Genomic DNA, 12,459 nt, shown 5'->3' with positions numbered 1-12,459 from the left:
ATTTCCATGCATGATAAATTCTCTGGCGGCTGTGCATGAGAAACCCTAGAAGGAGGTATAGATTAGTTCTTGCATGAGGAGACCGTATCATTGTTAGGAAGAGTTACGTGAATAACTATGTAGGACATTGGTGGGTAATTTCTATGTATATTTAATGTCAATAGATTATTTGTAGGATCCACCGGTTGTAATTGACCTTTTAGTAAAATTGACGGACAGATGTTTCTGATTATTGTGGGATTTTTAAGGTAATTCTCTTAATTCTGGTTAGCCCTTAATGTACTTTTAATATATAATAGATGAACTTCCTCCGTTGTCCTAGTGAACTGTCGTACACATATGTAACCTAAATCATGTAATTCCCTATACATGCATTAACACAAACATATCATGGATGGCAAAATTGAACTTTCCAGTTGCATTAACTGAGTTTCAGCAATAAAAGTTAAACTAATAATTATTAGTACTTCTCCACAACTAAACAGAAAAAATTGCGACATGTTCAAAGATAACTTTTTGTGGCAATTGTGCTGAACTCGCATCGCACTTAATGTGAACTTCCAAGCGAAAAAGTACCAAATGAACCTGGGAAAGAAAAGTGAACTGTCTGGAGCTAACCAAGTGAACTTCAAAGGTAAAGTGCACATAATAGCAAAATCAAAGAGTGAAAGTACTGTAAACGAAGTGCAAGTCACAGGAATACATTTCCAATCATAAAAAAACACTCAATCTATAAATGAAAATCACACACATAGCAGCCACAAGTTCATAGTTACAAAGATCATTGAGCAAGTTCGCAAACCAGCTGCTGCATCTGTTTTCACAACCCAGCCAGACACGGTTCGCGAGTAAATTTATACTCAATACGCTAGCAAGTGACCTTGAAACAGCAGCCCAGCTTGTCACCATCATTTCTGTTGTACGCAATAGCCAGATTAGGCGTAACATACTCGTATAATCTTCAGCAATCTTCATTATATTATCTGAGGCTGATATACCATCTGTTCGTTTGGGTTCCTCAAATTCACATGAGATTTTACCTGAAACAACAAGATGCCTGTCAGTCACTTTCTGATAACTCTATGCTAATAATTACATCGTTACTAGCTCCACTAGCATCAGCATGCGCGTGTAGGTTCAAATAGGAAACATAGCATATATATGAGTTGAGAGATTTAAAGTTCAGACCATTTAGTGCACTTCTCAAAAACATGGATTACGCCTTCTCTGAGAAATATCCGAACTTCCCCACTAACAAACTAGTATTTGATGATAACATATATACTTTGGTATAACCGAATTGCTCACAGTTAACATGTGAACCACCCAGTGCTATGAAAAACACAAGCAAGTACGGTCAAAATAAAATCAAAAGAGTGAACTCCATATGAGAATAGAGCGAACACACATACACAGCTAACCTAAGAAGAGTGAACTTTTCAGGAACAAATAAGTGAACTTCTCCATAGCAAAGAACAAATAAACCACATATGAATTAATTTTATGTGTATAAATAGAGATGCTATTTTTTCTAGATTGGCTGACAGTGAGCTTATGGTAAAGCTTTCACAACAGAAATAAAACTTCTACAAAATGATATGTAAACTTTTCTTCATAAGCAAAATGAACCTCTACATTTTATTTCTTTCCTGCTTGTGGTTTTAACTAAAAAGGTAGACAGAATAAACTTCCTGATAATAAAGACGAACTTCCTTTTCTGAATAATGTGAACTATACTAGTCCATACTTAGGTTGGACAAGCGAACTTGCATTTTTAATAAAAGCGAACTTCAAAGTCTATGAAACAATAAATTTTCAAACAAAAATTAGTAAACTTCATATGTGAACTAGGTGAAATTGTTTTTATGTGCAGCTAATGCATCAATGGAAACTGCACGGCGGCTAATACATCAGCAGCATCCAACAGCATATCATGAGCAATGATGAACTGTACCACAACATATTTGCTACTGTACTGTTTAACTGAACGTTTTTCCCTCACGCAGTGAACTTACCCTAAAAAGAGATGTGAACTTCATAGCCAGTCAGTTGTAAAAACATCTCAGCCCGACGAGGAACTTGGTGTGCACTGATGTTCACCAACGCCGATGCAGAGGTAGGTGCGCCGAGGGATGTTCGCCAACGCCCATGCGAACTGCAGTGCTCCACAATTATATCCGAACTTCTAGTTTTCTACATCTGTACCATCGACAAAGAGTAACTTTTCAGCATATCAATGGAGAACTTCCACGTGGTACAACCATAAAAGTCAGTAACGAATAATGTAAAGAGAAAGTGGCAATATGCAAGTCAAGACGAGATTTTCAAGTTATAAATGAGATGACAATAGTAAAGATTCTGATCCAGTAGTGTTTCTTACATGTACGGACAAAGGGCATCATAAGGATAGTAGTGGACACAGTTGATACGTCTCCAACGTATCGATAATTTCTTATGTTCTATGCCACATTATTGATGTTATCTACATGTTTTATGCACACTTTATGTCATATTCGTGCATTTTCTGGAACTAACCTATTAACAAGATGCCGAAGTGCCGATTCTTTGTTTTCTGCTGTTTTTGGTTTCAGAAATCCTAGTAACGAAATATTCTCGGAATTGGACGAAATCAACGCCCAGGGTCCTATTTTGCCACGAAGCTTCCAGAAGTCCGAGGGAGAGTCGAAGTGGGGCCACGAGGTGGCGACACACCAGGGCGGCGTGGCCCAGGCCCTGGCCGCGCCGGCCTGTGGTGTGGTCCCCTCGTGCCCATTCTTGACCTACCCTTCCGCCTACTTAAAGCCTCCGTCGCGAAACCCCCAGTACCGAGAGCCACGATACGGAAAACCTTACTGAGACGCCGCCGCCGCCAATCCCATCTCGGGGGATTCTGGAGATCTCCTCCGGCACCCTGCCGGAGAGGGGATTCATCTCCCGGAGGACTCTACACCGCCATGGTCGCCTCCGGAGTGATGAGTGAGTAGTTCACCCCTGGACTATGGGTCCATAGCAGTAGCTAGATGGTTGTCTTCTCCTCATTGTGCTTCATTGTTGGATCTTGTGAGCTGCCTAACATGATCAAGATCATCTATCTGTAATTCTATATGTTGCGTTTGTTGGGATCCGATGAATAGAGAATACTTGTTATGTTGATTATCAATCTATTGTCTATGTGTTGTTTATGATCTTGCATGCTCTCCGTTATTAGTAGAGGCTCTGGCCAAGTTGATGCTAGTAACTCCAAGAGGGAGTATTTATGCTCGATAGTGGGTTCATGCCTCCATTGATATCTGGGACAGTGACAGAAAGTTCTAAGGTTGTGGATGTGATGTTGCCACTAGGGATAAAACATTGATGCTATGTCTAAGGATGTAGTTATTGATTACATTACGCGCAATACTTAATGCAATTGTCTGTTGTTAGCAACTTAATACTGGAGGGGGTTCGGATGATAACCTGAAGGTGGACTTTTTAGGCATAGATGCATGCTGGATAGCGGTCAATGTAATTTGTCGTAATGCCCAATTAAATCTCACAATACTCATCATAATATGTATGTGCATGGTCATGCCCTCTCTATTTGTCAATTGCCCAACTGTAATTTATTCACCCAACATGCTGTTTATCTTATGGGAGAGACACCTCTAGTGAACTGTGGACCCCGGTCCAATTCTCTTTACTGAAATACAATCTACTGCAATACTGTTCTACTGTTTTTCTGCAAACAATCATCATCCACACTATACATCTAATCCTTTGTTACATCAAGCCGGTGAGATTGACAACCTCACTGTTTCGTTGGGGCAAAGTACTTTGGTTGTGTTGTGCAGGTTCCACATTGGCGCCGGAATCTCTGGTGTTGCGCCGCACTACATCCCGCCGCCATCAACCTTCAACGTGCTTCTTGGCTCCTACTGGTTCGATAAACCTTGGTTTCATACTGAGGGAAAACTTGCCGCTGTACGCATCACACCTTCCTCTTGGGGTTCCCAACGGACGCGTGTTGTACGCGTATCAAGCTCTTTTTCTGGCGCCGTTGCCGGGGAGATCAAGACACGCTGCAAGGGGAGTCTCCACTTCCCAATCTCTTTACTTTGTTTTTGTCTTACTTTATTTTATTTACTACTTTGTTTGCTGCACTAAATCAAAATACAAAAAAATTAGTTGCTAGTTTTACTTTATTTGCTATCTTGTTTGCTATATCAAAAACACAAAAAAAATTAGTTACTTGCATTTTCTTTACTTGATTCATCATGTTTCCTTTTAATTTTACCATAAAAGACATACCGGTAGGACGTGGGTCTATAGTTGGGAGAAATAATATAGAAGAATTTTTCAATCATGTTAGTACCATTGATGACTTTGAAGATAGACACTTGGTAGACCTTGCGCCTACTTATGAAATTGCTGTTGCTTCTTTAGTTCACATGTTGGAGATTAAATTTGTTAATCTTAATCCTATAATTCAACACATGTTTCTCACACTTGGTGATATGGAAGAAGGGGAAAAGAAAGATTTTGTTTTAGAAACCCTTCTTAGAGAATTTGGTGGTATAGCAAGAGAGGCTAGAAAGGTCTTTGCTAAATATGATATGCTTGGTTCATATACCAATTTTGTTAGTCTCCTTGAAAAGATGGATATGGATAGAATAAAGTACACTAATAATATTAATGATGGTGGGGAGATCAAAGCACCAATACCATGTAAACTCCTAGCTATGAATGATGCACTAGAAAATAACTATGCTTGGCTTGTTCCTGAAAATTTGTTTGATGAGAGTAGCAAGCCTAAGACTAATGAAAAGGGAGTCTCTGAAACTTACATAGATAAGATAACATGCATTGTTGAGGCAACTCCTAAAGCCCAAGGTAAGGATGATGCACCACCCTCCGATAATACTTGACACACACTTTCTGCGCCTAGCTGAAAGGCGTTAAAGAAAAGCGCTTATGGGAGACAACCCATGTTTTTACCTACAGTACTTTGTTTTTATTTTGTGTCTTGGAAGTTGTTTACTACTGTAGCAACCTCTCCTTATCTTAGTTTTGTATTTTGTTGTGCCAAGTAAACTCGTTGATAGAAAAGTTCATACTAGATTTGGATTACTGCGCAGTCTCAGATTTCTTTGCTGTCACGAATTTCGACCTGTCTCTCTGTAGGTAGCTCAGAAAATTAAGCCAATTTACGTGCGTGATCCTAAGATATGTACGCAACTTTCATTCAATTTGGGCATTTTCATTTGAGCAAGTCTGGTGCCATTTTAAAATTCGTCTTTACGAACTGTTCTGTTTTGACAGATTCTGCCTTTTATTTCGCATTGCCTCTTTTGCTATGTTGGACGAATTTCTTTGATCCATTAATGTCCAGTAGCTTTATGCAATGTCCAGAAGTGTTAAGAATGATTGTGTCACCTCTGAACATGTTAATTTTTATTGTGCACTAACCCTCTAAGGAGTTGTTTTTCGAGTTTGGTGTGGAGGAAGTTTTCAAGGATCAAGAGAGGAGTATGATGCAACATGATCAAGGAGAGTGAAAGCTCTAAGCTTGGGGATGCCCCGGTGGTTCACCCCTGCATATATATCAAGAAGACTCAAGCGTCTAAGCTTGGGGATGCCCAAGGCATCCCCTTCTTCATCGACAACATTATCAGGTTCCTCCCCTGAAACTATATTTTTATTCCATCACATCTTGTGTGCCTTGCTTGCAACGTCGGTTTGTTTTTGTTTTTGTTTTGTTTGAATAAAATGGATCCTAGCATTCACTTTATGGGAGAGAGACACGCTCCGCTGTAGCATATGGACAAGTATGTCCTTAGTTTCTACTCATAGTATTCATGGCGAAGTTTCTTCTTCGTTAAATTGTTATATGGTTGGAATTGGAAAATGATACATGTAGTAATTGCTATAAATGTCTTGGGTAATGTGATACTTGGCAATTGTTGTGCTCATGTTTAAGCTCTTGCATCATATACTTTGCACCCATTAATGAAGAAATACATAGAGCATGCTAAAATTTGGTTTGCATATTTGGTCTCTCTAAAGTCTAGATAATTTCTAGTATTGAGTTTTGAACAACAAGGAAGACGATGTAGATTCTTATAATGTTTACAATATGTCTTTTATGTGAGTTTTGCTGCACCGGTTCATCCTTGTGTTTGTTTCAAATAAACCTTGCTAGCCTAAACCTTGTATCGAGAGGGAATACTTCTCATGCATCCAAAATACTTGAGCCAACCACCATGCCATTTGTGTCCACCATACCTACCTACTACATGGTATTTTTCCGCCATTCCAAAGTAAATTGCTTGAGTGCTACCTTTAAAATTCCATCATTCACCTTTGCAATATATAGCTCATGGGACAAATAGCTTAAAAACTATTGTGGTATTGAATATGTACTTATGCACTTTATCTCTTATTAAGTTGCTTGTTGTGCGATAACCATGTTTCTGGGGACGCCATCAACTATTCTTTGTTGAATATCATGTGAGTTGCTATGCATGTCCGTCTTGTTTGAAGTAAGAGCGATCTACCACCTTATGGTTAAGCATGCATATTGTTAGAGAAGAACATTGGGCCGCTAACTAAAGCCATGATCCATGGTGGAAGTTTCAGTTTTGGACATATATCCTCAATCTCATATGAGAAAATTACTAATTGTTGCCACATGCTTATGCATAAAAGAGGAGTCCATTATCTGTTGTCTATGTTGTCCCGGTATGGATGTCTAAGTTGAGAATAATCAATAGCGAGAAATCCAATGCGAGCTTTCTCCTTAGACCTTTGTACAGGCGGCATAGAGGTACCCCTTTGTGACACTTGGTTAAAACATGTGCATTGCGATGATCCGGTAGTCCAAGCTAATTAGGACAAGGTGCGGGCACTATTAGTATACTATGCATGAAGCTTGCAACTTGTAAGATATAATTTACATGATACATATGCTTTATTACTACCGTTGACAAAATTGTTTCATGTTTTCAAAATCAAAGCTCTAGCACAAATATAGCAATCGATGCTTTTCCTCTATGGAGGACCATTCTTTTACTTTCATTGTTGAGTCAGTTCACCTATTTCTCTCCACCTCAAGAAGCAAACACTTGTGTGAACTGTGCATTGATTCCTACATATTTGCATATTGCACTTATTATATTACTCTATGTTGACAATATCCATGAGATATACATGTTACAAGTTGAAAGCAACCGCTGAAACTTAATCTTCCTTTGTGTTGCTTCAACACCTTTACTTTGAATTATTGCTTTATGAGTTAACTCTTATGCAAGACTTATTGATGCTTGTCTTGAAAGTACTATTCATGAAAAGTCTTTGCTTTATGATTCACTTGTTTACTCATGTCATTACCATTGTTTTGATCGCTGCATTCACTACATATGCTTTACAAATAGTATGATCAAGGTTATGATGGCATGTCATTCCATAAATTATCTTTGTTATCGTTTTACCTGTTCGGGACGAGCAGAACTAAGCTTGGGGATGCTGATACGTCTCCAACGTATCGATAATTTCTTATGTTCTATGCCACATTATTGATGTTATCTACATGTTTTATGCACACTTTATGTCATATTCGTGCATTTTCTGGAACTAACCTATTAACAAGATGCCGAAGTGCCAGTTGCTGTTTTCTGCTATTTTTGGTTTCAGAAATCCTAGTAACGAAATATTCTCGGAATTGGACGAAATCAACGCCCAGGGTCCTATTTTGCCACGAAGCTTCCAGAAGTCCGAGGGAGAGTCGAAGTGGGGCCACGAGGTGGCGACACACCAGGGCGGCGCGGCCCTGGCCGCGCCGGCCTGTGGTGTGGGCCCCTCGTGCCCCTTCTTGACCTGCCCTTCCGCCTACTTAAAGCCTCCGTCGCGAAACCCCCAGTACCGAGAGCCACGATACAGAAAAACTTACTGAGACGCCGCCACCGCCAATCCCATCTCGGGGGATTCTGGAGATCTCCTCCGGCACCCTGCCGGAGAGGGGATTCATCTCCCGGAGGACTCTACACCGCCATGGTCGCCTCCGGAGTGATGAGTGAGTAGTTCACCCCTGGACTATGGGTCCATAGCAGTAGCTAGATGGTTGTCTTCTCCTCATTGTGCTTCATTGTTGGATCTTGTGAGCTGCCTAACATGATCAAGATCATCTATCTGTAATTCTATATGTTGCGTTTGTTGGGATCCGATGAATAGAGAATACTTGTTATGTAGATTATCAATCTATTGTCTATGTGTTGTTTATGATCTTGCATGCTCTCCGTTATTAGTAGAGGCTCTGGCCAAGTTGATGCTAGTAACTCCAAGAGGGAGTATTTATGCTCGATAGTGGGTTCATGCCTCCATTGATATCTAGGACAGTGACAGAAAGTTCTAAGGTTGTGGATGTGCTGTTGCCACTAGGGATAAAACATTGATGCTATGTCTAAGGATGTAGTTATTGATTACATTACGCGCAATACTTAATGCAATTGTCTGTTGTTAGCAACTTAATACTGGAGGGGGTTCGGATGATAACCTGAAGGTGGACTTTTTAGGCATAGATGCATGCTGGATAGCGGTCTATGTACTTTGTCGTAATGCCCAATTAAATCTCATAATACTCATCATAATATGTATGTGCATGGTCATGCCCTCTCTATTTGTCAATTGCCCAACTGTAATTTGTTCACCCAACATGCTGTTTATCTTATGGGAGAGACACCTCTAGTGAACTGTGGACCCCGGTCCAATTCTCTTTACTGAAATACAATCTACTGCAATACTGTTCTACTGTTTTTCTGCAAACAATCATCATCCACACTATACATCTAATCCTTTGTTACAGCAAGCCGGTGAGATTGACAACCTCACTGTTTCGTTGGGGCAAAGTACTTTGGTTGTGTTGTGCAGGTTCCACGTTGGCGCCGGAATCTCTGGTGTTGCGCCGCACTACATCCCGCCGCCATCAACCTTCAACGTGCTTCTTGGCTCCTACTGGTTCGATAAACCTTGGTTTCATACTGAGGGAAAACTTGCCGCTGTACGCATCACACCTTCCTCTTGGGGTTCCCAACGGACGCGTGTTGTACGCGTATCAACAGTATATTCTCAAAAATAAAAGAAAACGGTACATAGTGCTCTCATACAACAAAACAACACAGAGAGTGGAAAGGTGCAATCGATAAAGCTTGAACTAATGTTACATCGCCGAATATCATAGGAGAACACATAATTTATATCAATGATTTCAGTATATGATGTCTTAACACAATGCAAAAAAAGGCCATGTTGAACATATGGTAGAAAATGCCAAGCAACGAAGTCAGGAGCAAACCACTCTATTGGGAAGTGACAGAAATGTCACATTAACTGCTGACAAACTACACTTCCTGACAGGATAAAACTAAATTTTCACATAGAGAATAGTTGAACTTCCTCACGAGGGCGATGTGAACTTGCTGACAAAATAATTGACGAGGCGAATTCACGGGAAAGAAGAAGCGAGCTTCACAATATAGTTGATGTGAACTTCTGCCATGTGCACCTGTAAAAAGACAGAACAATAAATTGTGAACTGCAGTTTGTCCGCCTATGTTATTTCTGCAAATTTTACATATATAAATAGTGAACTTTCAAGTGCATACGGATTGAACTTCACGGTAAAACAAATACAAAATCCATGTGCGGCCAGAATTTCCTTTAAAGAATGAACTCCTAGTGAATACCAAACAAACATCCAAAATGTTAAACTCTTTGGACTGAAGAAAATGAACTTACAAAATGGAGCCTACTTCTATTTTTTTTAGATATAATGAACTGGCTATTTTTCTCATATGTGCACTTCCGGACAAATATAGTTTCTATTAGTTTCTCTGTAGTGTAGGACTAAAAACAGTGAACTTTTGGCACACAAAAAACTGAACTTCTCAAATGGGATGAAGTTAACTTCTTTCTTTCATACACAAAACTACTATTTTTATTGCATAGCATCATATAGTCCCATCACACTTCTCATGAATTTCTCTAGTGGCATTTATAGACTAAGTGTGGTACACCTCTACTGGTCAGAGCTAACTGAAAACATATGCTCCAAAAGAAGATGCATACAAGCTTTTTAGCAATGTGTTTTCCATAGCTTGGTGATAAACAAGAACCTGTGCCTGGATGCATCTGAACCACTAGTAGCAAATGAAGCCCGCATGCTAGAGGAATGAAATGACACTACATATGTTACGTCTACTACCTGCATGGGTAAAGAGAACTTCCTATCAGAAAGAAGTGCCCTTCCCGACCATAGTTTTTTCAACTACCATCATTACTAGCTCAACTAGAAATCTAGCATCGGCATACTAGTGTAGATTCAAATAGGAAACTAGCATATAGATGACTTGTCACATGCGTGAATAGCTCTCGTTGTCTCTGCTTAATGAATAGCTAGCAGATTATGTTTGTCAAAACAGACCCTGGAAATGGTTCACATCATTACCTTGACTCCATGCAACTTCTGTTCCGGTAAATGAATAACTAGCTGATTAATAAATAGCTAGCTTATTATGAATCGAACTGTTCTACAGAAAATAATCAACTTCGCCTTCGGACGAATTGAACTCCCCTGGAAACAGATAAAAATGAATTTAGCAGTGATACACAAACCATAGATAGGCAGCTGAGAATCACAGAAATCTTGCAGTTTCTTTTCTACAGAAAAATTGTGCATAGGTGAGTATCTCATAGAGAACATTTTTAAAAGCATCCTTTTTAATGTGTTTTTCATCAAAAGAAAACTATAAAGCATATCGATCAAAATGAACTTCGCCTATTTATGTGTCTGAACTTTCGATATAATGTCAGTCAACTGCTAAATAAATTCGCTTGCAACAGTGAACTACAGAGTTCATCTTTCAACCGAGCTATGCACAAGTCTCTGTTCAAGTCGGGAATTTTTTGGTTAGCATATTCACATACTGATTTATTTATTTTCATTTTCCTAATGTAGTGAACTGTTTTAGACTCAGGAGTGAACTTCTATTGGCGGCGAAGTAAAAGACTTTTGAGAACAAATAATATCACCATGTAGGGAAACATGGCACAACATTCCTAGTGGATATTCCATCAAATAAGTGTGATCCGACTTGCTGCAAGAACATTTCCCTTATGCTGATCAAACAAGAGACTAAATCTAATCAGGATCAAATTGATCTTACTTGGACACTTGACTAGATGAAAGTTCGGAAGTGAGAAGGGTTGTTAGAGCTCCACCTAAACTATGTCCAGTTTCATAGACATGCCAATTTGCTGTGGTTTCTCCATCGCCTTCATCCCTACAGTGGATAAATGAGATGCTACATAATTAAAGTCTGAGAGAAATAACTGACCAAAAGAGATAGAGATATATATAATGAAAGCAAAACTGCAGAAGCATTCCAAACTTCCTACAGGTTGTTTTCAGCAATACTTTATTTTTATGGTAGAAGCAACAATTTTATACGCTAAATAGCAAGAGCGTACACAAAAGGTAAACGCTTTTATTGGAAACTTGAGTTGTTACTGAATACTCACATATTCAATGGCGCATTTTGGTAAGAACCATGATCTTGTTCGGTGTCAGAATCATATAAACTTTAAGAATCCACTATTAACCTGAAATGTAATATGACAATAACTTGGTTAGCATAAAACTTAAAAGAAGTTGGCTAGCAAGAAAATGAGAGCTATTTTTAACTCACGGCTAAACTGAACAATTTTTATACACACAACTAAATAGTGGAGATCAACAAATGTGGACTTCCAGATGCACAGAGCTCATGGCTGCACATACTTTACGCTCGTGGCCACATAAAGTGAAACTTTTCGCAATTGTTTCTCTTTTACTCTTTTGTGATTTTAAACCATAACATGGAGGCAAACAAATGAAGCTCTGAATATAAAAGTGAACTTTCCTATGGGAAAGCGGGGCGGCTTCTAGCATTGTGCAGGTAGGCAGTCGTGGAGCACCCGGGGTCGCAGTCGTGCTTCAGCTCGCAATGACCAACTCGGGCAGAAAAAGCATGGAGGCGGAGGTCCTAAACGGTGAGAAGGGGAGGCCAAGCATGCTGGCAAGGGGAACAAGTAGCAGTTCAGCTATGAACTAGCAGTATTTCTGAACCAAAAACACTGCAGTCCAGCTCTAAACTATGGGCAGTTCTGAACTGAAACAACAACAGTTTTGCACTTGGTTCTGTAGTGAGAAAAGCCCTACACTACATCATTCAAAGAAGTTGACCTGTGTTTCAGCAGCACACAGTGCAGGCTGCTGGTGCAGGACGACACAGCACACACACTGTGGCATAGAGGGAGCTGCGGGAGGTTCGGAGCACAAGAAAATGTGAAGCTTCTAAGGGAATTTCCTCCCATCTATTTTTCGCATACAATGAACTACTGGATTTTGGATAAGTGCACTGCCTGCGATAAATTTAGGGTTGAATTCTT

At 39.6% G+C, this 12,459-nt stretch overlaps 1 long non-coding RNA gene across 1 annotated transcript; it reads right to left on the bottom strand.

Moving 5' to 3' along the window:
- Positions 1 to 704: 704 nt before the first annotated feature.
- On the bottom strand, positions 705 to 10,801 carry LOC127331818 (uncharacterized). Its single transcript, XR_007870030.2, has 4 exons — positions 10,478 to 10,801; positions 9,432 to 9,535; positions 2,016 to 2,199; positions 705 to 1,040 (listed from the first exon to the last, which is right to left on the bottom strand). It is a non-coding gene; the product is annotated as an uncharacterized lncRNA (long non-coding RNA).
- Positions 10,802 to 12,459: the final 1,658 nt, after the last annotated feature.

This window comes from Lolium perenne, chromosome 2 (assembly GCF_019359855.2).
Source record: "Lolium perenne isolate Kyuss_39 chromosome 2, Kyuss_2.0, whole genome shotgun sequence".
Taxonomy (NCBI): Eukaryota; Viridiplantae; Streptophyta; class Magnoliopsida; order Poales; family Poaceae; genus Lolium; species Lolium perenne.
This window is presented reverse-complemented; position numbering and strand designations above follow the sequence as displayed.